This window comes from Haematobia irritans, chromosome 4 (assembly GCF_050003625.1).
Source record: "Haematobia irritans isolate KBUSLIRL chromosome 4, ASM5000362v1, whole genome shotgun sequence".
In the NCBI taxonomy this organism is placed as follows: domain Eukaryota; kingdom Metazoa; phylum Arthropoda; class Insecta; order Diptera; family Muscidae; genus Haematobia; species Haematobia irritans.
In genome coordinates this window covers 149,405,082-149,433,080 of record NC_134400.1, presented here as the reverse complement: position 1 = coordinate 149,433,080, position 27,999 = coordinate 149,405,082, and the positions used below count along the sequence as shown (strand labels likewise).

The 27,999-nt window shown below is 31.9% G+C and overlaps 1 protein-coding gene across 12 annotated transcripts in view; it reads right to left on the bottom strand.

The window, feature by feature from the left end:
- Nucleotides 1-27,999, bottom strand: part of Svil (Supervillin) — a 1,072,938-nt gene that overhangs the window by 700,545 nt on the left and 344,394 nt on the right. The window lies entirely within an intron of this gene.

Sequence of the window (27,999 nt, the reverse complement as noted above, 5' to 3'; positions counted from 1 at the left end):
AACTTTGACTACCCAAACATATATTGTTTAGACCAATATGCTTTCAAACATATTATATATTGGAAGAGATCAAACATATAAATGTTTGGGCAATACCCAAAAATGTATATGCTTGAAGCAAAATATGTTTGGGAGTATATGTTACAGAGGCGATTTTTTGTGAGGGTGTGGGGAACTTTTTTGTCCTTGTAGGGTAAACCGAACATTTTCCTTGGCAACGTTGACTATGAGCAATAGTCAGATTGACACAAAGCACCCATAGACATGTACCCCTTATTTTTCTTAAATATGCAATTGCGGTTTATCTCCCAGACCTATATGTTACCCCACAAATGCTTATGATTACTAATTCTGTAATGGTGGTTTAGGGTATGATATAGTCGGCCCCGCCCGACTTTCTACTTTACTTACTTGTTACTAATTGCTTTTTTTACTTCTTTCCATTACAGATTGTTATGTTTTATCCGCGTGTATAAGGTCAAAGATGAAAAGCAAACGAAAATAAATCCTGGAAAACACTCCAACTCAACTTCCAATACCTCGATGGAATTCAATTTATTTCACACGTTTAATAAATGTAGAAGTTATAATATTAAATGATTTACGGGTTTCATTTCAACATATCGTTAAAAACGACTAATTTCGTTGTAGTTGTTATAGCAGTAAAACTGTTAGCTATTTCAACTAACGCAGTTTGCTATTTCAGCAGCGATGTTTGTCAAAAACTTTTAGCAAATACGTTTGCTAATTCAGCAGCATTTGTATGCTATTTGAGCTGTAAAAAATTTTTGCTGTTTCAACTAACGAATATTTGCAAAATAACTATGTTACATACTACTGTTGTCCCTGCTGTTTTAGCAAACATTTTTGCTATTATGATTAACAAAATTTTTTAGGTGTATGTATGTGCATATATGATATGAGTTAGTTAACACATCACAATTTCCTTCATCACTGTGTAACTCGTTTTCATATCTTCTAGATACGAGAACGACTCAGAACTGACTGCAAGAAAACCTATTTTGATAGGATGGTCCGGAAAGGACATAAACACAATTCTGTGACGAAAATATAATTGCGGTTTTATGGAACTCTGCCTAGGACATGGAAAGGACAATGATTTTTGGATTTGTTTGGTTTTTGTACGACTACAAATTTCCATTACAACTTTGTACTGTGGTAGTTTATTAAACCCCAAAATACAATATCTTCAAGGATTCATTCAGTTGTACTTGACTCTTCTATTGCTTGGATTCTATTTTATGTGTGGTAGAATAATAAAAGGGAAAACATGAAGTATTCTTCGTATTAGGACCTTACAGTAACGTTTGCAACATCTAACAAGTATATACGGCCGTAAGTTCGGCCAGGCCGAAGCTTATCTACCCTCCACCATGGATTGCGTAGAAACTTCTTCTAAACACTGCCATCCATAATCGAATTACTTGGGTTGCGGTAACGCTTGCCGATGGCAAGGTATCTTAAAACCTCCTAACACCGTCTTCTAAATTGTAGGTCCATACGTAGTATATATTAAATTAACAAAATTTTCTATTGAAATAAAAATTTAACAAAATTTACTATAGACATAAAATGTTGACAAAATTTTCTATAGAAATAAAATTTTGACAACATTTTCTATAGAAATAAAATTTTGACAAAATTTTCTATAGAAATGAAATTTTAACAAAATTTTCTACGGAAATAAAATTTTAACAACATTTTCTATAGAAATAAAATTTTGACAAAATTTTCTATAGAAATAAAAATTTGACATAATTTTTTATAGAAATAAAATTTTGGCTCGAGTGGAAACCATGATTATGAACCGATATGGACCAATTTTTGTGTGATTGGGCATCGTCTATGTATAATTATGGACCGATATGGACTAATTTTGGCATGGTTGTTAGAGACCATATACTAACACCATGTTCCAAATTTCAACCGGATCGGATGAAACTTGCTTCACTTAGAGGCTCCGCAAGCCAAATCTGGGGATCGGTTTACATGGGGGCTATATATAATTATGAACCGATGTGGACCTATTTTTGCACGGATGTTAGAGACCATATACTAACACCACGTACCAAATTTCTGACGGATCGGATGAAATCTGCTTCTCTTAGAGGCTCCGCAAGCCAAATCTGAGGGTCCGTTTATATGGGGGCTATACGTAAAAGTGGCCCGATATGGCTCATTTGCAATACCATCCGACCTACATCAATAACAACTACTTGTGCCAAGTTTCAAGTCGATAGCTTGTTTCGTTCGGACGGACGGACATTCTTAGATCGACTCAGAATTTCACCACGATCCAGAATATAGATACTTTATGGGGTCTTAGAGCAATATTTCGATGTGTTACAAACGTAATGACAAAGTTAATATACCAGTCTCGGACAAACTCTTAGAAATCTCTTTCAATTTGGGCCCCTAATCGAACCCGAAATGCAAAAAAAAATCTTTTGAAATATATCGAACAAAAGGTCATTCTGATAATTTTATTTCACTAAATGTAAAAATTACAACTAACTGGAGCACAGGTATCAGTTCTGTGATAGGTCCGTCAGTGGCAATTTGCACCAATTTCCCGTGGGGTACTTTTAGTTGATTTATTATAAATTGATTTTCGAGTTATTTTGATATCTATTTTTTATTCAATTTTATGAAATAAAACATTAGTTGGACCTATAAGTTCAGTCTATAAAGTTTTAGCTAGGGGGGGGGCTATAGCCCCCCTAGGAAAATTGTCTAGCTACGCTAATGCTTGCAGAGCCTCTAAGAGAAACAAATTTCATCCGATTCGGCTGAAATTTTGTACATGATGTTAGTATATGGTCTCTAATGACCATGCAAAAATTGGTCCATATCGGTCCATAATTATATATATCCCCCATATACACCGATCCCCCGATCTCGCTTGCAGAGCCTCTAAGAGAAACAAATTTCATCCGATCCGGCTGAAATTTGGTACATGATGTTAGTATAGGGTCTCTAATGACCATGCAAAAATTGGTCCATATCGGTCCATAATTATATATAGCCCCCATATAAACCGATCACCAGATTTGACCTCCGGAGCCTCTTGGAAGACCAAAATTCATCTGATTCAGTTGAAATTTGGTACGTGATGTTAATATATGGCCTCAAACACCCATGCAAAAATTTGTCGATATCGGTCCATAATTATATATACCGATCCCCTATATAAACAGATCCCCAGATTTGACCTCCGGATCACCTTGGAAGAGCAAAATTCTTCCCATTCGGTTGAAATTTGGTACGTGATGTTAGTATATGGTATCCAACAACCATGCAGGAATTGGTTCCTATCAGTCCATAATTATATATAGCTCCCATATAAACCGATCGCCAGATTTGACCTCCGGTGCCTTTTGGAGAAGCAAAATTCATCCGATCTGGTTGAAATTTGGTACGTGGTGGTAGTATATGATATTTAACAACCATGCCAAAAGTGGTCCATATCAGTCCATAATCATTTATAGCCCCCATATAAACCGATCCCGAGATTTGGTTTTGGAGCCCCTTGGATGAGCAAATTTCATCCGAGTGAGTTGAAATTTGTGGATGACAGTCTTTCGTAAAAGTTTCTACGCAATCCATGGTGGAGGGTACATAAGATTCGGCCTGGCCGAACTTACGGCCGTATATAGGTTAGGTTAGGTTAGGTGGCAGCCCGGTGTATTAGGCTCACTTAGACTATTCAGTCCATTGTGATACCACATTGGTGAACTTCTCGCTTATCACTGAGTGCTGCCCGATTCCATGTTAAGCTCTATGACAAGGGACCTCCTTTTTATAGCCGAGTCCGAACGGCGTTCCACATTGCAGTGAAACCACTTAGAGAAGCTTTGAAACCCTCAGAAATGTCACCAGCATTACTAGGATGGGATAATCCACCGCTGAAAAACTTTTTGGTGTTCGGTCGAAGCAGGAATCGAACCCACGACCTTGTGTATGCAAAGCAGGCATGCTAACCATTGCACCACCGTGGAGCCGTATATACTTGTTCACGATTATTTTTCTTTAATAATCCATTTTAAAGAATAAAGACTTTATAACAAGTTACTTAAGACTATTCCCCATCGAGTTATATTGAAATTTGCATCAAAGAGGTATAATTTTATACATTTTTTACAGAGTTGGTTTTGATTTTAGCGGCTAAACTCGAACTTAGTACCGCTGCCAACATTTTATTTAATTTGACTGCACTTCTGAGAATCCTCACCACGTCGAAAACAGTCGTATGCGATATCCAAAACTCGCCGCAAAAGTGCCGTCACTATTGAGAAGTTGGACCACACCAAGTTACTAAAAAAAAATATCACATGAGTGCAATTATTGGGTACCTTTTTAGATAAATTTAGACCGACGCCCCATGTTTCCTGTGAATTTCGAGTAAATCGAGTAGTTCTTTAGAAAAAATCGGACAAAATCCCTTGTAGATTTTTTTTCTACAGATCAAATTCAACAATCCCTGAAACTATCAAAGAAATCGGAGAACTTTTCTTACATTTAAAGTTGGACACCTCCCCTTGCCCCACTCCTCCCTGTCAAACTGTCAATAAATGAAATGCCCTATATTAATAAATATTTTCCCTATACTTTAATTAAAGTTGGGCAAAGAAGGGTTCGCCATTCGCGAGCAAGAAGCCATCGTAACATTTTCTGCAACTTTCAAGCAAATAGGAAAATCCAAATCCTATTTCCAAAACTTCCGGAAAGGGGGAGAACCCCTTCCTGACCAAATATCAATAAAACAGGTAACCCGTATTCATTTCATAACCCCTCTACCACGTTCTCTTTAAATTTCAAGTAATTCGTAGATGTTTAGTTTTTCCACTATAATTAAAAAAATGGGCATAAGGGAAACTATAGGAGTGGTCCCTCTTTCCGACGAAATATCGAAAAATAAACTAGCTGTTCTTTATCTAGTAGCCAGCCCAGCCTTCCCTAAAACGTTTAAGCAAATCGGAGAACTTTAGGTCCAATTTGCAAAAAATCGGGCAAGGCGGAGGTCCTTTTGGTGTTCGACGAAAACTGGAATTGAGCCCAAGAGCCTTTGTATGCAATACAAATCATTGCACCACGGTGACCCAGAAAAAATGCAACGAAATTTTTTAAAGCCGATTTAACTTTATTTTAGTTCATGACAATTAATTGATTTTAGTTCAATTTTGCCAAATGTGAGGAATTTTTTTTATTTTAACCCTCTCATGACCGAATTAAAATGCACGTGTCTAAAAATTTATAAAATCCTTGCTATCCTGGTTCGTCACAAAAATGCAAAAAATCGCATGTCGAACATATTGAGCGTAAGAGGGTTAATTATGCTTAAATAGTGCTTACTTTAATGACGTGAACTAAAAAATGAGAAAAAAATAGTTCATATTTTCCGAAAATGGGTGAAGTTTGCTTAAATCATGATCAGAAGTTTCACAAATTAGTAAATTTTTCTTAAATTGTGTCTTGTTTGAACTTCATATAGAGCTAAAGACATTTTAACAATTTGTAATTCCATTTTTGTTCTTCCAAAATATGAAACTTCTTAAAACAACAGAAAAAAAATTATTTTTAATAAATTTTCTTCAATTTGACAAAAATTATTAAATTATTTGTACCATGTCGCAATTACTAAAATATTTTAATTAAAATTTTATAAAATAAACCTACATTTTCTTTCATGGAGGATTCATTTTTTTTGTGGGTGTGACTCTATAGTTCAAAAGATCGTGCTCTTGCAAATAAAAAGGCCCTCTCATCAGTTAATGGAACACCCTCAAGTCCTTAATTGAGGGTGTTTAACCATGGTCGATTGTAAATGTGTTTTGTGTGCTTTTCCATTTTCATGAGTGTGTTTCCTGGGTTAAGATGTCATGGTTAGAGTACTGTCATTACATACTTTTAGGTGTATCCCTGTCAAAGTTCATTCAACTACGATGAAGGAAAACCAAAAGCCTGAAATGTCACGAGTGTGTTTGGTTTCCCTGAAGCTAGCAGATATGAGAAGTTATGACAAATTTCCTCCGCCAGATTAACCCTTTAATTCTCAAGGTTGTTTTTTTTTCTTCTTGTTTTTTGTCAACTGATGAAATAATTACTTCATCAGTTGGCCAGATTAACCCTTTAATTCCCAATGTTGGTTTTTTTCTTCTTGTTTTTTGTCAACTGATGAAATAATTACTTATTCAGTACAAGCTGTAAAAGCCACTGGTCAGTGTTGCCAGTATTGGGGATTTTTCCCAAAATCGGGTATATTTTTTGTGGATGGGGATAACATTTTTGAGTTGGGGATTTGGTGGGGAACTTCCACAAATTTGGGGATTTTTTTTTTGTTTATATGTGGCATTATAGAGGAAATTGGCAACGATAATTAATATAAATACATGACAAATTATTTTTGGCTATAGTTTATAAAAAAATTATGAATGAATTATTATTATTATTCAATACATGAAATTTGTGTATGTGTGTGTGTGTAATTGTATAACTAATCTCCATTTTTACAACTTTTGTCTTATAAACTTTTTACAAGCCAACTTATAAGGAGTTGATAAGACAAAAGTTGTAAAAATTGAGATTTTTGTGGGGAATTTTCGAACTATGTTCAGTATAATAAATCCGATTAAGAATTATGGTTTATATGAAATTCTTTACTTCTAAATACTTACAGAAAGGCTTAAAGAAGTACAGAGAATATCCAAAAAAAAAAAAAACAATTTTCTTCCTCTTATTCCACCGCATTTATTTGGGGGTCCAAGAGCTATTTTAGGTTAGGTTAGGTATAGTGGCAGCCCGATATTTCAGGCTCACTTAGACTATTCAGTCCATTGCGATACCACAGTGGTGAACTTCTCTCTTATCACTGAGTGCTGCCCGATTCTATGTTAAGCTCAATGACGGCAAGACTATTTAGAACTATGTTTTGATTCATAAATGTTGAATCACATGTTGACCCCGAATTCCCATTTTTATTTCTCGAGAATTTAGAAGATGATTCGATGACTCTTTATACGAATAACAGGTTGGCTGATAAGTCCCCGGTCTGACACATAGATGGCGTCGCTAGTATTAAATGCATATTATTTTTATATAGTACCAACCTTCAAATGATTCGTGTCAAAACTTGACGTCTGTAAGTCAATTAGTTTGTGAGATAGAGCGTCTTTTGTGAAGCAACTTTTGTTACTGTGAAAAAAATGGTAAAAAAGGAATTTTGTATTTTGATAAAATACTGTTTTCTGAAGAAGAAAAAATACGGTGGAAGCAAAAACTTGGCTTGATAATGAGTTTCCGGACTCTGCCCCAGGGAAATCAACAATAATTGATTGGTATGCAAAATTCAAGCGTGGTGAAATGAGCACGGAGGACGGTGAACGAAGTGGAAGCCCGAAAGAGGTGGTTACCGAAGAAAACATCAAAACAATCCACAAAATGATTTTGAATGGCCGTAAAATGAAGTTGATCGAGATAGCAGAGGCCTTAAACATATCAAAGGAACGTGTTGGTCATATCATTCATCAATATTTGGATATGCGGAAGCTCTGTGCAAAATGGGTGCCGCGCGAGCTCACATTTGACCAAAACCAACAACGTGTTGATGATTCTGAGCGGTGTTAGCAGCTGTTAACTCGTAATACACCCGAGTTTTTCCGTCGATATGTGACAATGGATGAAACATGGCTCCATCATTACACTCCTGAGTCCAATCGACAGTCGGCTGAGTGGACAGCGACCGGTGAACCGTCTCCGAAGCGTGGAAAGACTCAAAAGTCCGGTGGCAAAGTAATGGCCTCTGTTTTTTTGGGATGCGCATGAAATAATTTTTATCGATTATCTTGAGAAGGGAAAAACCATCAACAGTGACTATTATATGGCGTTATTGGAGCGTTTGAAGGTCGAAATCGGGGCAAAACGGTCCCATATGAAGAAGAAAAAAATGTTGTTCCACCAAGACAACGCACCGTGCCACAAATCATTGAGAACGATGGCAAAAGTTCATGAATTGGGCTTCGAATTGCTTCCCCACCCACCGTATTCTCCAGATCTGGCCCCCAGCGACTTTTTCTTGTTCTCAGACCTCAAAAGGATGCTCGCAGGGAAAAAAATTTGGCTACAATGAAGAGGTGATCGCCGAAACTGAGGCCTTTTTTGAGGCAAAACCGAAGGAGTACTACCAAAATGGTATCAAAAAATTAGAAGGTCGTTATAATCGTTGTAAAGGGTGATACGGTCAAAGTTTGGTCAAGGGAAAACGCGTGAAAATCGGTGAAATCGTTTATTTAAAAAATTAAATTAAATTTCTTTTTCAAGTTCAATTAGTATAAAATTCAGGAAAAATATTCAGTTAGGCTTTCGCTTTTCCAAATCCGAATTGCCGAGCCTCACGCTTGACACCTGCCATCATATTTTGTACAGCCACCTTGTCCACCTTCTTCGCCGCATAAAGCCAGTTTGCCTTGAACTGCTGCTCGTCCTTAGCAGTTTTTTTGGTCTTCTTTAGGTTCCGCTTGACAATAGCCCTGTATTTCTCAATTGAGCGGAGCTCTGGCGTGTTGGGAGGGTTCTTGTCTTGAGAACAACCTGCACGTTGTTGGCGGCGTACCACTCCATGGCCTTTTTACCGTAATGGGAAGATGCCAAATCCGGCCAAAACAGTACGGAACAACTGTGTTTCTTCAGGAAAGGCAGCAGACGTTTATTCAAACACTCTTTCACGTAAATTTCTTGGTTGACAGTCCCGGAAGCTATGAAAATGCTGCTTTTCAAGCCACAGGTACAGATGGCTTGCCAAACTAGATATTACTTTGCGAACTTTGACAGTTTTATGTGCTTGAAAATATCTGCTACCTTTCCCCTTCCTTTTGCCGTATAAAACTCCTGTCCCGGAAGCTGCTTGTAGTCGGCTTTGACGTAGGTTTCGTCGTCCATTACCACGCAGTCAAACTTCGTCAGCATCGTCGTGTACAGCCTCCGGGATCGCGCTTTGGCCGTCGTATTTTGTTTATCATCGCGATTTGGAGTCACTACATTCTTGTAAGTCGATAGTCCGGCTCGTTTTTTGGCTCGATGCACGGTTGTAGACGATACACCCAGCTTATTTGCGGCATCTCGGAGAGAGAGGTTAGGGTTTCGCTTGAAACTACCGGCAACTCTCTTTGTCGTCTCAGCGGCTTCCGGTTTTCGATTTCCCCCCGATCCAGACTTCCTGGCCGTCGACAAACGTTCCCCAAACACTTTAATTACATTTCTAACGGTTGATTTGGCAACTTTTAGCGATTTTGCCAGCTTTGCGTGCGAGTAGCTCGGATTTTCGCGATGCGCGAGCAACATTTTGATACGTTGCTCTTCTTGCTTGGACGGCATTTTGACAACTGAAGAGTGAATTCCAAAATCAAAATAGGAGCAACATTCTACACACACACCTTCAAAATGAGGGGTGTTCAGGTTTTTTAAATGCAAAATTGAAAGAAATACGTCAAGTTTATATTGACCAAATTTTGACCGTATCACCCTTTATCGCTCTTGAAGGGAACTATGTTGAATAATAAAAACGAATTTTGACAAAAAAATTTGTTTTTCTTTGTTAGACCGGGGACCTATCAGCCAACCTGCTAACTAACTCTGATGAGGGCTTGTATCGGAATATATCTTGAGCACCAAAAATTGTATATTTGTCCAATTTTAAATTTTTTACGGATTTTCTACAGAAGAGTCTATTCCTTTATTTTTTTTTTCAAAAAAATTTGCCAAAAAACGTATTGAGGTCTTTTGTGGGTATTTCTGAATTAATTTGGGGATTTTTGGGGATCAAAGCGTTGAGTTTTGCGGACAAGAGCCCGGAAAATACTGTCAACACTGTCCCTGGTAACAGTGTTATTTTGGGGCATTAGAGGGTTAATCATATTTGGTGTTGTTGTATTGTGGAATTACTCAACATTTTACGACCCAGCTTGTGTTCGAAAGGTATGAGAGTTTGGTTAATTGACTACATCAGGAAAAGGACTAATATTCATGGCCACAGATAGGCCAATAGATTTTAAATTTTAATTAAAAATGTTTACAGCAGTTTGCAGTCTTAATTTCATTATCTTTCATTTGGGTAAATTGAAATTCAAACTGGTAAAAATGTTATTCAGATCCAATGATTTTATATTTACTTAAATTATTTTGGTATTGAATTTGGTATTATATAAATTGGATATGGGAAAAATGCAACAATTTAAATTTCTTAATAATCAATAATGATTTCTCCAATGCTTGTGTTTATGCCATACAGTCGACTTTCGATAATTTGAAACTCAAAGGACAAGAGAAAAAGTTCAAATTACCAAGTGTTTGAAAATAATAAGACTTCAAATTATCGAGAGAGAACAGCGAATAAGTTAAAATAAACAAGAGTATTAATAAATCAGGAAAATTAGTTTTACTTCATATTATTCTGAAAAAAAAAATGTGTTATTTTAGCGATCTATCGTTATCTAATGAATTTTCTATTGTTATGAGTGCTGAATAGAATCAGTCACTTGTGTCAATTCTAAGGGCGTAGGAGCGTATGTTATTAATAGATTTCCTTGCCTCGCTCAATGTGGTCTTCTTCATTTTCTTCCTTGTTGTTGTCCAAATCTAAAAGTTCAGCATCAGTAAGAACTCCATAACACAGATGTCAATATCAACTTGAACAAAATCCTCAAAAGTTAAATCTCCACAGTTACACCCTCAAAAAAAATCGCCTCTCTAACATATGTTCCAAACATATTTTGCAGGAAACACATATATTATTGGATACTGCCGAAACATTAATATGTTTGTTTTATGTGAACATATTCTATTTTTGGAAGCATTTTGAACCAAAAATATTATATGTTTGGAAGAATTTTCCCCAAAGAAGATTGTGCTCATTACCTAACATAATTTTCACTTCCACGAAATTTTTTAGTTCTTGGCACCTTTTTCTGTAATACAAATAATGTTGAAGAAATTATTCAATTTTATAATTTTTTTAAATTTTACCTTTCGCCTGAACGGAGAATCGAACCGAGGACCATACAGTTTGTAAGCCAACACACTACCACTGAGCTACGTAGCTGTTATAGTCACCAGAAGACAACTATCGTTTTAAGTTACATTTATATAGCATAGTTTGCAGCGCCCACGAGCCCATGCAAACATAACATTATTTAACAGAAACATACATGTGTTGGCAACGTGGAGTAGTGGTTAGCATGTCTGCCGTACATGCAAAGGGTCGTGGGTTCAATCCCTGCTCCGACCAAACACCAATTGTTTTTTTTTTTTAATTTACACATTTATATTTATACTATATTAAATTTTTATAATGAAACTTCGAAATGTGGGTTATTAAAGATTTACAGTCAGAAACAGTGCTTGATATAAACGAAATGGACTGAGCTTTTGGATAAAATATTAGTTTTTTATTGCAAAAATAACAATTTTGTAATAAAAAACTGGTTTTGGTATAAAAGTTTGATATTTTGGAAGGAATTCAAAAACTCTAACAAAGGAAGAACGTGGGGTCGAGTATAAACATACATAAATAATTTTATAATATACACAAATTAAATAATATTTAGACTTAAATTAAATAATATTTAAACTTCAGCGTAAAAAATTTTTGGCCTTATCATAAAGCAGTTTCCGAAACAACATATAAGCGGTTTCACAGAAATTGCTCTCTTTCGATTCTCTCGCTGTGTTAATTTGATATCTTTCGTCAACCCTCCCGGTTTTTATCTCTATTTCTTTCTCTATACTCTCTCTCTCTCTCTCTGTCGCTCTCTGAATAAAATATCACAACATATATATGTTTACTCGAAATTTGTAAATTTATATATGTTTACATTCACACATATAATTTTTATGAAACATGCATGCCCCAAACATAATATATTCTAACATATTAACATATGTGTTCCAAACATTTAGTGTTAGTTTGAGAACATTACATGTTTGCATTTAAATATATTGTGTTTAAAAATTGTGCCGAAACACATTTTGTTTATATCGAAACATATGAATAACATATTTTTCTAACAGTGTAGATACTCGAAAATATTGGTAGTTCTGATTACTATAGTTCATTATCTGTTTGTCTAAACCCGAACTTTTTGAAACAGTTTTTAAGAGTCTTATGCGCCTTACAGACTATCAGTTATTCCGGACGACAGTGCTCGTGTCGAACATATCCCATATATCGGCCACATTATAAGTTAAGTCCGAAGGCATAATCGATACTGCTGCATGTTTATGGGATCGATAACACATAGTCATCGCCGACAAGTCTTATCGGTTCGACACACTGTAAGATTCTTTAGAAACACCGACATTCCGTCCGGAATAACTGATAGTCTGTAAAGCGCATTAGGGTTGACATTTTCAGGCGTTATCGAGCATCGTTACAGCGGCTAAAACAGCTACAGTGGCGTGCAGAAATGAGTACATATGTTAATATTTTTTTTTTTTTTCAATTCTAAACGAATAAAAAAGCGGCAATAAAGAAACTCAAAATAATTTTATTTTTCCTTTATTCCGTCTTCAATTCTAAATAAAACAAGTATATACGGCCGTAAGTTCGGCCAGGCCGAAGCTTATGTACCCTCCACCATGGATTGCGTAGAAACTTCTACTGAAGACTGTCATCCACAATCGAATTACTTGGGTTGCGGTAACACTTGTCGATGGCAAGGTATCTTAAAACTTCCTAACACCATAATATATACCACATTGTCCATACGTGGTATATATTAAACTAATTAAGTTTAAAGTTTCTATAGAAATAAAATTTTGACAAAATAAAATTTTGACAACATTTTCTATAGAAGTAAAATTTGGAAAAAATTTTCTATAAAAATAAAATTTGGAAAAAATTTTCTATAGAAATAAAATTTGGAAAAAATTTTCTATAGAAATAAAATTTGGAAAAAATTTTCTATAGAAATAAAATTTTGACAAAATTTTCTATAGAAATAAAATTTTGACAAAATTTTCTATAGAAATAAAATGTTGACTAAATTTTCTATAGAAATAACATTTTGACAATGTTTTCTATAAAAATAAAATTTTGGTAGATTATTTTTGGCTGGAGTGGCAACCATGATTATGAACCAATATGGACCAATTTTTGTGTGATTGGGGATTGGCTATATAACTATAGACCGATATGGACCAATTTTGGCATGGTTATTAGCGGCCTTATACTAACACCACGTTGCAAATTTCAACCGGATCGAATGAATTTTGCACCTCCAAGAGGCTCCGGAGATCAAATCTGGGGAACGGTTTATATGGGGGCTATATAAAATTATGGACCGATATGGGCCAATTCTTGCGTGTTTGTTAGAGACCACATTCGAACACCATGTTCCAAATTTCAACCGGATCGGATGAATTTTGCTCCTCCAAGAGGCTCCGAAAGCCAAATCGGGGGATCGGTTTATATGGGGGCTATATATATACTTATGGACCGATGCGGACCAATCTTTGCATGGTTGTTAGAGACCATATACTTACACCATGTACCAAATTTCAGCCGGATCGGATGAAATTTGCTTCTCTTAGAGGGTCTGTAAGCCAAATTTGGGGATCCTTTTATATGGGGGCTATACGTAAAAGTGGACCGATATGGCCTATTTGCAATACCATCCGACCTACATCAATCACAACTACTTGTGCCAAGTTTCAAGTCAATAGCTTGTTTCGTTCGGAAGTTAGCGTGATTTCAACAGATGGACGGACATGTCCAGATCGACTAAGAATTTCACCACGACCCAGAATATATATACTTTATGGGGTCTTAGAGCAATATTTCGATGTGTTACAAACGGAATGACAAAGTTAATATACCCCCATCCTATGGTGGAGGGTATAATAAAATTATTTTGAGTTTCTTTATTAATGCTTATTTTATTCGTTTATTTTATTTCTGCACGCCACTGTATATTCACCTTTTCATTCTTTTAATGCTATCCAGCACAAGAGAAACAATTTCTCTGTGGTAGAAAGTTTTAAAGTTCTGGATAATGGTCTAATGGCTGTATCTTTGATGTCGTGCTGGGTGGAAAAAATATCAATTTCACGTGATCTAGGGGGTGGGTTATTAAGCACGGTACAGTTATACAAAAACAATAAGATTTTGCATTTTTCCTTTTTCATGTCATCATTAACCGAGGAATCACCAACTTCAAAATAGAGAGAGTAAAATAACAGAAATTCAAATTATATAATGTTGGCGAGAAAGATGCTCAAATTATCAAAGTGTCAAACTCGTACTGGTATTTTTTTTTTTTTTTTCAATTTATCGAGTTTTTTCAAGGGACCGGTAAAAGACTGGCGTTTTCTTTTCTTTTAAAAAATGCACACTTTTTTTGCATTTTGCCCGGAAAATGTACTCTTTAGGTTCAAAATGAAGGCAAAGCACTTTTTTCAGAAAAGAAAAAACCATCAAATTAACGAGTGTCAAATTATCATCTCGAAAAAATGTGGTTATAACTCACTTGAATTGCAACAATATCGAAGGGGATATTTACGATGTATTATATCCTAGCTAGAAATTATCCAAGACACAACCCATCCATATTGTAGACAACAATCTTAATGTAAACGAACTTGGCATTATTGACTAAGAGACCAGAGATATAAAAACTCAGCAATAGAAACTAATTACGAAACTGCTAGATGGCACTCAACTATTTACACTGTCTTACAATCTTTTAAGATTTTGTTCTTAATGTGGGGAATTTTCTTTGTTATCTGGAAACTCTAATCGAATTGACAAAATTTGTATGCTTTCAAGAAAATTTATTAGACATAATTAATTTTTTTCACTTGTTAAAGAAAATTTTGTAGTTTGAAAGAAAAAATTGGAGTTCAAAATGGCAAGAACGTCTTTAGTGACATACGAAGTTCACGATGGGCACATTTGTAATAAAATTTACATATTTAAAGAAATAATTTAGTAAAAGGTTTTACTTCATTTGTATATATTTTTTCCGTTTTTAAGTTCATTTAAGTAACGTACGCAAAAAATTTTTACAGTAAAGGAAACTTTCTCCATATCTAATAATTCCAAGAACTAAAATAAAGTTAAATTGGCTTTAGTGAAATAGAGAGTTCACTTTTTTTGAGTGAACCTGCAGTTGGTTCCAATACATAGCAGCTACCTTGTATAAGAAGAAAAAACTTCTCAACCACAAAAGAAAGCCAACTCGTTGCTAGTTGCTAGTTTACGTCCAATGCTCCGTCTTATAACTCTAGAATCTTTGCGCCATCTACAATATATTTATTTGCCCTAATGCCTACAAAGACTAAAACATAAACCATTATGTCGATAGATGTCGCCAATGTGTTAATGGAACTTTATGTGGTGCAGGAATTGGCGAAATATTACACATGTTTTCAATACTTAAGTAAACTTATTTTTATTTATATTAAAACTTTATTTAAATCTCTGTTATGATATTGTGGCAAAATTTGAAGACACAATTAAAGAAAAACGGAAATGTTATTATACATCAAACAGATTGGCGCCATCAAGTAGTTCATAATTTACATACCGTGTTCTGTCTTTATGAAGCATGGTTTTGTATTGTTCTACTTAATAACGCTATTAGGCGATAGATGGCAATTGTGGTAAACCCTCCTTACCAACGAAATACTTGAATGTTCAGCCAATAACATAGAAATAATGTTTGATATTATCCTTTAATTTTTTTTTTAGTTTGCCTCGGAGGATATAAAAAACATAATGATTTCTATTATCAATTTGTTTTAATTATATATTAAACACTAATATCAATTTAATTTGAGCAAATTTACCAGCGAGCAATAAGCATGGGATATTATTTTACGGGTTAATAAAAGCCATTTTTAAATAAAACACAAAGAGTTTGTAGTTTAGTTAAATATATATTATTAAACGATCATTTTTTATTAATGAATTTTGAAAAACAGTTTATATAACAACGGCGGACAGCTGCAAAGAGATCAATGTTAGAAACAAAAATGAAAAGAGATGCATTTTTTTTGGATATGGGAAAGCAAAAATTATACATTAACAAAAGATGGGAGTGAGATGTATATCTGGGAATTACTTAATAGTTAAAAAGTTCCTTTGTTGATCTAATACTTACAAAATATAGGACTTTACGCCAAAATGAAGTTTTCGGCAAATATCATTTCAAACGTGCAACTTGGCGTAACAAATCGAGGTTAATTCTTTGTTTCGTTTCGTAGACGAATTTTGATGCCAATCGACTCGATGTTGAATAATTTAAACATTTTATGTTGGCCAAAATCGTTTTAGATCAAAATGTTATTTTTATTTATTTTTATAGAAAATTTTGTTAAAATTTTATTTTTATACACAATTTGTCAAAATTTTATTTCTTCAGAAAATTTTGCCAACTTTTTTTTCCTATAGAAAATGTTGTCAACATTTTATTTCTATAGATAGGTTAGGTTAGGTTAGGTTAGGGGTGGCAGCCCGATGTACCAGGCTCACTTAGACTATTCAGTCCATTGCGATACCACATTTGTGAACTTCTCTCTCTCTTAGCACTGAGTGCTGCCCGATTCCACGTTAAGCTCAATGACAAGGGACCTCCTTTTTATAGCCGAGTCCGAACGGCGTTCCACATTGCAGTGAAACCACTTAGAGAAGCTTTGAAACCCTCAGAAATGTCACCAGCATTACTGAGGTGGGATAATCCACCGCTGAAAAACTTTTTGGTGTTCGGTCGAAGCAGGAATCGAACCCACGACCTTGTGTATGCAAGGCGGGCATGCTAACCATTGCACCACGGTGGCTCCCATTTCTATAGATAATTTTGTCAAAATTTTATTTCTATAAAAACAATTATTTCAAAATTTTATTTCTATAGAAAAAATTCTCAAAATTTTATTTCTATAGTTTTTTTGTTATGTTAGAATATTTTGTCAATATTTTATTTCTATGGAAAATTTTGTCAAAATTTTATTTCTAAAGAAAATTTTGCCAATTTTTTTTTCTATTTAAAAATTTGTCAAAATTTTATTTCTAAAGAAAATTTTGTCAAAATTTTATTCCTATAGAAAATTTTGCAAAATTTTATTTCTAAAGAAAATTTTGCCAATTTTTGTTTTTTCTATAGAAAATTTTGTCAAAATTGTATTTCTATAAAAATTTTGTCAAAATTTTATTTCTATAGACAATTTTGTGAAAATTTTATTTCTATAAAAACAATTATGTCAAAATTGTATTTCTATAGATTTTTTTTATTTTAGAGTATTTTGTCAATATTTTATTTCTATGGAAAATTTTATGTCTGTAGAAAAGTTTGTCAAAATGTTATTTCTTTAGAAAAGTTTGTCAAAATTTTATTTCTTTAGAAAAGTTTGTCAAAATTTTATTTCTATAGATTTTTTTTTATTTTAGAGTATTTTGTTAATATTTTATTTCTATGGAAAATTTTGTCAGAATTTTATTTCTAAAAAAAATTTTGACAATTTTTTGTGTGGAAAATTTTGTCAAAATTGATTTTTTCTAGAGAAAATTTTATTTCAATAGAAAATTTTGACAAATTTTATTTCTGTAGAAAATTTTGTCAAAATTTTATTTCTTTAGAAAATTTCGTCAATATTTTATTTCTAAAGAAAAGTTTGCCAATGTTTATTTTTTCCATAGAAAATTTTGTCAAAATTTTATTTCTATGGAAAATTTTGTCAAAATTTTATTTCTATAGAAAATTTTATCAAAGTTTTGTTTCTATAAAAACAATTATGTCAAAATTTTATTTCTATAGAAAATTTTCTCAAAATTGTATTTCTATAGATTATTTTATTTTAGAGTATTTTGTCAATATTTTATATCTATGGAAAATTTTGTCAAAATTTTATGTCTGTAGAAAAGTTTGTCAAAATGTTATTTCTTTAGAAAAGTTTGTCAAAATTTTATTTCTATAAAAACAAATATGTCAAAATTTTATTTCTATAGAAATTTTTTTATTTTAGAGTATTTTGTCAATATTTTATGTCTATGGAAAATTTTGTCAGAATTTTATTTCTAAAGAAAATTTTGACAATTTTTTTTGTATGGAAAATTTTGTCAAAATTGATTTTTTCTAGAGAAAATTTTATTTCAATAGAAAATTTTGACAAATTTTATTTCTGTAGAAAATTTTGTCAAAATTTTATTTCTTTAGAAAATTTCGTCAATATTTTATTTCTAAAGAAAATTTTGCCAATGTTTATTTTTTCTATAGAAAATTTTGTCAAAATTTTATTTCTATGGAAAATTTTGTCAAAATTTTATTTCTGTAGAAAAATTTATCAAAGTTTTGTTTCTATAAAAACAATTATGTCAAAATTTTATTTCTATAGAAAATTTTCTCAAAATTTTATTTCTATAGAAAATTTTCTCAAAATTTTATTTCTATAGATTTTTTTATTTTAGAGTATTTTGTCAATATTTTATTTCAATGGAAAATTTTGTCAAAATTTTATTTCTTTCATTCGTTTTGTTTTGTTATTGTTGGTTTTTGTTCTTTAATCATTGTTGTTGTTTTTTAATTTCAGCTTAAAACTATACATTGACTAAACTACAAGTGTGTGTACGAATTTATTTCGGCATAAGCCGGCTATCAATGTAAAGCCTTTTTTCGGAGGGTTCAAGTGTGGTTTATTGTTGGGTTTAATTAACTGCCTGAATTTATTCTGATAATTGGTTGATAGTTTTGCTGCAAGTAGAGGATGCTGATGAGGAATGTGGTAATTCCGAAACGTGCGTCCATCCAACCATCTTGTAGTCTATAGGGCTTTGCCCAAATAAATTTGACAAACATTCTTTTCCTCTGTTGGTTAAGCTACACTTGTAGTTTAGTTAATGTATGGTTTTAAGCTGAAATCAAAAAAAAAAAAAAAAAAACAACAACAATGATTAAAATTTTATTTCTTTAGAAAAGTTTGTCAAAATTTTATTTCTAAAGAAAATTTTGCCAATTTATTTCCTATAGAAAATGTTGTCAAATTTTATTTCTATGGAAAATTTTGTTAAAATTTTATTTCTTTAGAAAATTTCGTCAATATTTTATTTCTAAAGAAAATTTTGCCAATGTTTATTTTTTCTATAGAAAATTTTGTTAAAATTTTATTCCTATAGAAAATTTTGTCAAAATTTTATTTCAATAGAAAATTTTGTCAAAGTTTTATTTCTATAGAAAATATTGTCAAAATTTTATTTCTATAGAAAATATTGTCAAAATTTTATTTCTATAGAAAATTTTTCAAAAATTTATTTTTGTAGAAAATTTTGTCAAAACTTAATTCTATAGAAATTTTTGTTGAAATTTTATTTCTATAGAAAATTTTATTTCTTTAGAAAAGTTTGTCAAAATTGTATTTCTATAGATTTTTTATTTTAGAATATTTTGTCAATATTTTATTTCTATAGAAAATTTTGTCAACATTTTATTTCTAAAGAAAATGTTGTCAACATTTTATTTTTATAGAAAATTTTGTTAACATTTTATTTCTATAGAAAATTTGTAAAGTACCGCTTAGTTGGTAAGGAATATTTTGCAAAATATCAGGAATTCTACCAATTTACCTAACAAAAAAATGTACCATTTGTTGTAGAATTCTACCAACAGTAGCAACCGTGTTCACAGCCCTGTAGCAGCCCCCGGCTGTAGACCCAATGGCTGGCTATGAGGGCTGTACTTGAATTGTGGTAACAGTTGTATCTTAAATTCATCCATCAGGCTCAAAAAATCAAGATATAATTATGAATCGATATGGGCCACAATGTGTGGTTGTTAGAGAGGACATACTGACATCACATACCCAATTTCAACCAGGTCGGAGGAACTTCGCTCCACCAGCAGGCTGAAGAAGTCAAATGTGAGGGTCGGTTTATATAATTATGAACCAATTTCTTTGCACGATTATTAAATAGCATATATTGATATCACGTACAAAATTTCGGATGAAATTTGCCCATTGAAGAGGATGGCCAAATCACTCCTTATGGGCTCATTACGGGGTCTGAGAACAATATTTCGATGTTTTACAAACGGAATGAAAGAGTATTTTTAGCGGTATTAATTCCAAATAATTTAAGATACTAAAACTTGATACTAAATTTACTACTCTATGGGACCTTTACTAACCTAGTAGGCTTCTAGATAAGAAAAATTGTACAGGTACCTATGGATTTGGAAATAAATCATACTGGTTATTAAACTGCTCTGCCATCTTATTGAAAGATTTGCGACAGTCTAGGGATATGTTAGGTTAGGTTAAAGTGGCAGCCCGATTAAGATTCAGGCTCACTTAGACTATTCAGTCCATTGTGATACCACATTAACTAAAAGTACCTATTACATATGGGCACTTCTAGTTTTAACCGTTGAACCTTCTCGATTATTTTCTTCTGTTGAACCAACCAGATTGTTCCAAAAACATTAGCAGACTGCTTAAGTTAACGTTTTCCAGGTCCACCAGTAATCTGAAGCTATAAGCCCATAAAATTTGCTTACGCCTTACACAAAATGCAGGACACTCACACAAGAGGTGTTTTATTGATTCCTTTTCCTCCGCATCATGACAGCTCATACAATAGTCATTATACTTCGCACCAATAGTTTTTGCAAAATCGCCTATCAGGCAGCGACCCGTTATAGCAGATATCAGGAGTGATATCTGGCGTCTCGAGAACACTAGCATATCTAGTGTGCGGTTTAAGTTTAAATGGGGCCATATTTGCTTGGTGTCGTTACAACCCTTACAATTCTCCCATCGAACATTTGCCATCATGACAGCCTTCTCACGCAGTAAGAGCTTGCAGGTAGCCAGAGGCATACCAACAGATTCTAGTTCCCCTGGAATATGTAAGGTAGTATCTAGCCTTGCTAGCTCATCTGCTTCGCAGTTCCCCGGTATGTTCCTATGGCCAGGCACCCATATTAGGTGAATATTGTGCTGCTCAGCCATCTCATTGAGAGATTTGCGGCAGTCGATGGCCGTTTTCAAGTTGAGGAACACAGAGTCCAAGGATTTTATTGCAGGTTGACTGTCTGAGTATATATTAATGCCAATATTGCTTGGAGCATTACTTCTCAGCCAATTCACCACTTCTCTTATTGCTAATATTTCAGCCTGAAAAACACTACAGTGATCAGGTAATCTTTTCGCTATTCGAAGTTCCAGATCTTTAGAATATACTCCGAAACCCACTTGGCCATCCAATTTGGAGCCATCAGTGTAGAAATCTATATATCTTTTATTCCCCGGGGTCCGTGTACACCACGCCTCACTGTTGGGAATTAGAGTCTCAAACTTTTTGTCGAAAAGTGGACTCGCCAAAGTGTAGTCCACTACGTTAGGCACATCTGGCATTATTTTGAGGACCGAACTGTGACCGTAACTTTTTTCCGACCACAGCGATAGCTCGCGCAACCGCACAGCCGTTGTTGCAGCTGACTGTTTGGCCGAAATGTCTAAAGGCAATAGATGCAGTATGACATTAAGGGAATGTGTTCCTGTCTTGCTGAATGCACCTGAGATACACAAGCACGCCATACGCTGAACTTTGTCTAAACTTGTCGGCTGGTGAAGTGCCGGCCACCAGACTACAACACCATATAGCATTATAGGTCTAACCACTGCCGTGTATAGCCAATGTACAATTTTTGGTTTTAGTCCCCACTTTTTCCCTATTGCCTTTTTGCACGAGTATAAAGCTACCGTTGCTTTCCTCGCCCTTTCTTCAATATTAAGCTTAAAGTTCAGCTTCCTGTCCAAAATAACACCAAGGTATTTTGCACACTCCCTAAAGGGAATTTCAATACCCCCTAAGGAAATGGGCCTAACCGTGGGAGTTTTGCGATCTTTGCAGTACATGACTATTTCTGTCTTTGCTGGATTTACACCAAGACCATTATCTTTCGCCCATTTCTCAGTCATCCGAAGAGCTCTCTGTATAATATCTCTGATTGTGGATGGGAATTTTCCCCTGACTGCTAGCGCCACATCATCTGCGTATGCCACCACTTGTATGCTTTCTTTTTCTAGGTCGTTTATAGCAACATCCCAAAGAAGAGGTGATAGAACTCCTCCTTCAGGAGTGCCTCTGTTCACATACCTTTGTATGTTTGCTTGTCCTAGTGTGGCTGAAATGCGTCTCTTCCTTAGAAGTTCGTCTAACAGCCTAAGTATACCTGGATCAACATTTAGAGTTGTCAGTCCATTTAATATCGAGCTCAGGTGGACGTTATTGAACGCTCCTTCGACGTCTAGAAATGCCACGATTGTGTCTAGGGATGTTTTCTAGTATTGGTCTACGGAGTACAAGTAATTAATTTGGCATTGAAGGATTTCTTTGCGGTCTTCTAATCTTCCTATTCTATAATTCTAATACGAGTTTGCAGTTTGTTAGAGGTATAATAATAGCTTCCTGTTTCACTCGAATAAATAAGATAGTTTAGAGTTTAAATAAATGCCTTAGTAAGTCCGCAAAACCATGCATCTGTTCGATTTGAAAACATAATCTTGATCTATTATTAAACCAAGCAACGCTCCCTTAAATACTCATATTACGAGTATGTGTATTTAACACTGCTCAGCCATCTCGTAGAGAGATTTGCGGCAGTCTAGTGATGTATTTTTGTTGCTTTTACCAGAAAGGCGATATTAAGTTCTTTTAGACATTAAAAGATTTCTGACATCAATGATGTTTTCTTTTCTTTCTTCTAATATTTCACTTTTAAAACTTTACAATGAGTGGGAAATCTTTGAGCGGTATTAATTCCAAATAATTTGAGAATATACAAAAATTTACTCTATGGGATTTTTAACAACATAGCAGACTATTGAAAATTAACCAAAATCCCCTGGAATATGTAATCTTTCCAGGCTTACTAACTCATCTGGCTTAAAGTGCCCACCATATTAAGTGCATATTAAACTGCTCTGGCATCCATGGAAAGATTTGCGACTGTCTAAGAACGCATAGGAACCACGGTTGTCATAGTTGGAAGAATTCTATCAAAAATTGTAGATTTTTTCTGGTTTGGTAAATTCGTAGAATTCCTGATGTTTTGAAAAATATTCCTCTCCACAAATTTTCTATGGGAATAAAATTTGGACAATAATTTCTATAGAAATAAATTTTCAACAAAATTTTCTATAGAGATGTAATTTTGACACAATTTAAATTAAAGAAGTACAATTAGACAAAATTTTGACAAAATTTTCTATAGAAATATAGAAAAAATTTTCTATAGAAATAAAATTTTGACAAAATTTTCTGTAGAAATAAAATTTTGACAAAATTTTCTATAGAAATAAAATTTTGACAAAATTTTCTGTAGAAATAAAATTTTGACAAAATTTTCCATAGAAATAAAATTTTGACAAAATTTTCTATAGAAATACAATTTTGACAAAATTTTCTATAGAAATAACAAAATTTTCTATAGAAATAAAATTTTGACAAAATTTTCTATAGAAATAAAATTTTGACAAAATTTTCTATAGAAATAAACTTTTTACAAAACTTTCTATAGAAATAAAATTTTGACAAAATTTTCTATAGAAATAAAATTTTGACAAAATTTTCTATATAAATAAAATGTTGACAAAATTTTCGATAGAAATAAAATTTTGACAAAATTTTTTATAGAAATAAAATTTTGACTAAATTTTCTATAGAAATAACATTTTGACAAAATTTTCTATAGAACTGAAATTTTGACAAAATTTTCTATAGAAATAAAATTTTGACAAAATTTTCTATAGAAATAAAATTTTGACAAAATTTTCTGTAGAAATAAAATTTTGACAAAATTTTCTATAGAATTAAAATTTTGACAAAATTTTCTATAGAAATAAAATTTTGACAAAATTTTCTGTAGAAATAAAATTTTGACAAAATTTTCTGTAGAAATAAAATTTTGACAAAATTTTCTGTAGAAATAAAATTTTGACAAAATTTTTCATAGAAATAAAATTTTGACAAAATTTTCTATAGAAATACAATTTTGACAAAATTTTCTATAGAAATAAAATGCTGATGAGGAATGTGGTAATTCCGAATCGTGCGTCCATCCAACGATCTTGCAGTCTATAGGACTTTGCCCAAATAAATTTGACAAACATTCTTTTCCTCTGTTGGTTAAGCTACAATTGTAGTTTAGTCAATGCATGGTTTTAAGCTGAAATCAAAAACAACAACAATGATTAAAGGAAAAAACCAACAATAACAAAACAAAACGAATGATAGAAATAAAATTTTGACAAAATTTTCTATACAAATAAAATTTTGACAAATTTTTCTATAGAAATAAAATTTAGACAAAATTTTCTGTAGAAATAAAATTTTGAAAAAAACATTTTCTACAGAATAAAATTTTCACAAAATTTTCGATCGAAATAAAATTTTGATTATTTTTTCTATAGAAATAAAATGTTAACAAAATTTTCTGTAAAAATAAAAAAAAAATGACAAAATTTTGTATAGAAATAAAATATTGACAAAATTTTCTATAGAAAAAAAAATATGAACTTGGAGTTCAAAAAATTTTCTATAGAAATAAAATGTTGACAAAATATTCTATAGAAATAAAGTTTTGACAAAATTTTCTATAGAAATAAAATTTTGACAAAATTTTCTATAGAAACAAAATTTTGACAAAATTTTCTATAGAAATAAAATTTTGACAAAATTTTCTTTAGAAATAAAATTTTGACAAAATTTTCTATAGAAATAACATTTTGACAAAATTTTCTATAGAAATAAAATTTTGACAAAATTTTCTATAGAAATGAAATTTTGACAAAATTTTCTATAGAAATAAAATTTTGACAAAATTTTCTATAGAAATAAATTTTTTTGGTTTTGTTATTGTTGGTTTTGTTCTTTAAGCATTGTTGTTGTTTTTTATTGTAGAGGATGCTGATGAGGAATGTGGTAATTCCGAAACGTGCGTCCATCCAACCATCTTGCAGTCCATAGGGCTTTGCCCAAATAAATTTGACAAACATTCTTTTCCTCTGTTGGTTAAGCTACACTTGTCGTTTAGTCAATGTATGGTTTTAAGCTGCAATAAAAAACAACAAGAACGAAATAAAATTTTGACAAAATTTTCTATAGAAATTAAATTTTGACAAAATTTTTTATAGAAATAAAATTTTGACAAAATTTTCTATAGAAATAAAATTTTGACAACATTTTCTATAGAAATAAAATTTTGACAACATTTTCTATAGAAATAAAATTTTGACAAAATTTTCTATAGAAATAAAATTTTGACAAATTTTTTTATAGAAATAAAATGTTAACAAAATATTCTATAGAAATAAAGTTTTGACAAAATTTTCTATAGAAATAAAATTTTGACAAAATTTTATAGAAATAAAATTTTGACAAAATTTTCTGTAGAAATAAAATTTTGACAAAATTTTCTATAGAAATAAAATTTTGACAAAATTTTTTATAGAAACAAAATATTGACTAAATTTTCTATAGAAAAAATTTTGACAAAATTTTCTATAGAAATAAAATTTTGACAAAATTTTCGATAGAAATAAAATTTTGACAAAATTTTTTATAGAAATAAAATTTTGACTAAATTTTCTATAGAAATAACATTTTGACAAAATTTTCTATAGAAATTAAATTTTGACAAAATTTTCTATAGAAATAAAATTTTGACAAAATTTTCTATAGAATTAAAATTTTGACAAAATTTTCTGTAGAAATAAAATTTTGACAAAATTTTCTATAGAAATAAAATTTTGACAAAATTTTCTATAGAATTAAAATTTTGACAAAATTTTCTATAGAAAAAAATTTTGAACTTGGAGTTCAAAAAATTTTCTATAGAAATAAAATGTTGCCAAAATATTCTATAGAAATAAAGTTTTGACAAAATTTTCTATAGAAATAAAATTTTGACAAAATTTTCTATAGAAATAAAATTTTGACAAAATTTTCTATAGAAATAAAATTTTGACAACATTTTCTATAGAAATAAAATTTTGACAAAATTTTCTATAGAAATAAAATTTTGACAAAATTTTTTATAGAAACAAAATTTTGACTAAATTTTCTATAGAAAAAAATTTTGACAAAATTTTCTATAGAAATAAAATGTTGACAAAATTTTCTATAGAAATAAAATTTTGACAAAATTTTCTATAGAAATAAAATTTTGACAAAATTTTCTATAGAAATAAAATTTTGACAAAATTTTTTATAGAAATAAAATTTTGACTAAATTTTCTATAGAAATAACATTTTGACAAAATTTTCTATAGAAATGAAATTTTGACAAAATTTTCTATAGAAATAAAATTTTTACAAAATTTTCAATAGAAATAAAATTTTGATAAAATTTTCTATAGAAATAAAATTTTGACAAAATTTTCTGTAGAAATAAAATTTTGACAAAATTTTCTATAGAATTAAAATTTTGACAAAATTTTCTATAGAAATAAAATTTTGACAAAATTTTCTATAGAAATAAAATTTTGACAAAATTTTCTATAGAAATAAAATTTTGACAAAATTTTCTATAGAAATAAAATTTTGACAAAATTTTCTATAGAAATAAAATTTTGACAAAATTTTCTATAGAAATAAAATTTTGACAAAATTTTCTATAGAAATAAAATTTTGACAAAATTTTCTATAAGAAAATTGTTATGGATACAACAAAAAGATTTCAATTATTCTCAAATACATAAGGTAGTTTAGAATTTAATTAGGTTCCTTAGTAAGTCCTAAAAACCATATAATTGAACTGTTCGAGTTGGAAACATAGACTTGCGCCATTATTTGTTGGAATATTACAGAAAGATCAGTAAAAAACCAAAACAAATTTCCTGAGGTTCTCAAATTATTAGGATTATATTAAACTGCTCAGCCATCTCGTGGGAGATTTGCGGCAGTTTAGTGATGTTTTCGAGTGTGGGAATACAATGATCATAGAGTTGATTGCAGCTGGACAGTCTTTGCACATATTTACAAGAAATCCTGTGGGATATTATATCTCAGATTAATCAGCCACCTTGGACTAATTAATTTTTTAGTTAAAGACTTAACTATTTTCAACACCTTCTTAAAACACAGTCACACATTTTTGTTTTGATTAAAAAAAAATTATCAATTAATTTTTTATTAAAAATTAAAAAAAAAATCAATATTTTTTTAGTCTACCGAGTTTGTTTAAAAAGTTAATTGTTTCAATTAAATTGTTAATTGAAAATGTTTTCAGTTTCAATAAACTTTTTAATTGGAAATATTTTGGTGATATTTTTTCTGTGCAAGCTTTAATACTGATCAGCTGTATTCTTCAGTATGTGAAATTTATGTTTGCAGTTTAGTTTGGCTAGATTGTTTAAACAAAATGATCGCGTTTACTTGCCGAAGATATGAGCTGAAAATGTACACCTTCGATCGGCCATCAAAATTAAAGCGCCGCCAATGGTAATGGTGTAGGCTACCCAAAAGACGTGATGGTCGCTCTCCGCTCGTATTCAACGACCATGGGGTCAAAATAAATGGCAAATATTATAGGGAAAGCATCCTAAAGGCATTATTGAAGCACTGGGCAGGCAAACATTTCGACCGCAGAGCGTGGACATTCAAACAGGACTCGCGTCGCGACAACCAAAAATAACTTAAATAGGAGATTCCTCGTATCATTTCTACCATCAAAATCTCCGAATATCAATCTGTTGGACTTCTGCACCATATTGGAGGGTAAGATTGGCACTAAAAAACAACAAAGTGTCGATCATCTCAAGATGGTGCTCCGTGGAAAATAGGCCATAAGATCGCAGAGTCACTTTCGTGCAGGCCATAATTCGTTCCAAAGCTCTAATTTGATAGATAATTGAGCGGTATCGATTAGACAAATTTGTATCGGCCCAGCCATGAAACCGCCGGTATCAAAAATTGTATGTCAACCGCCACAGACA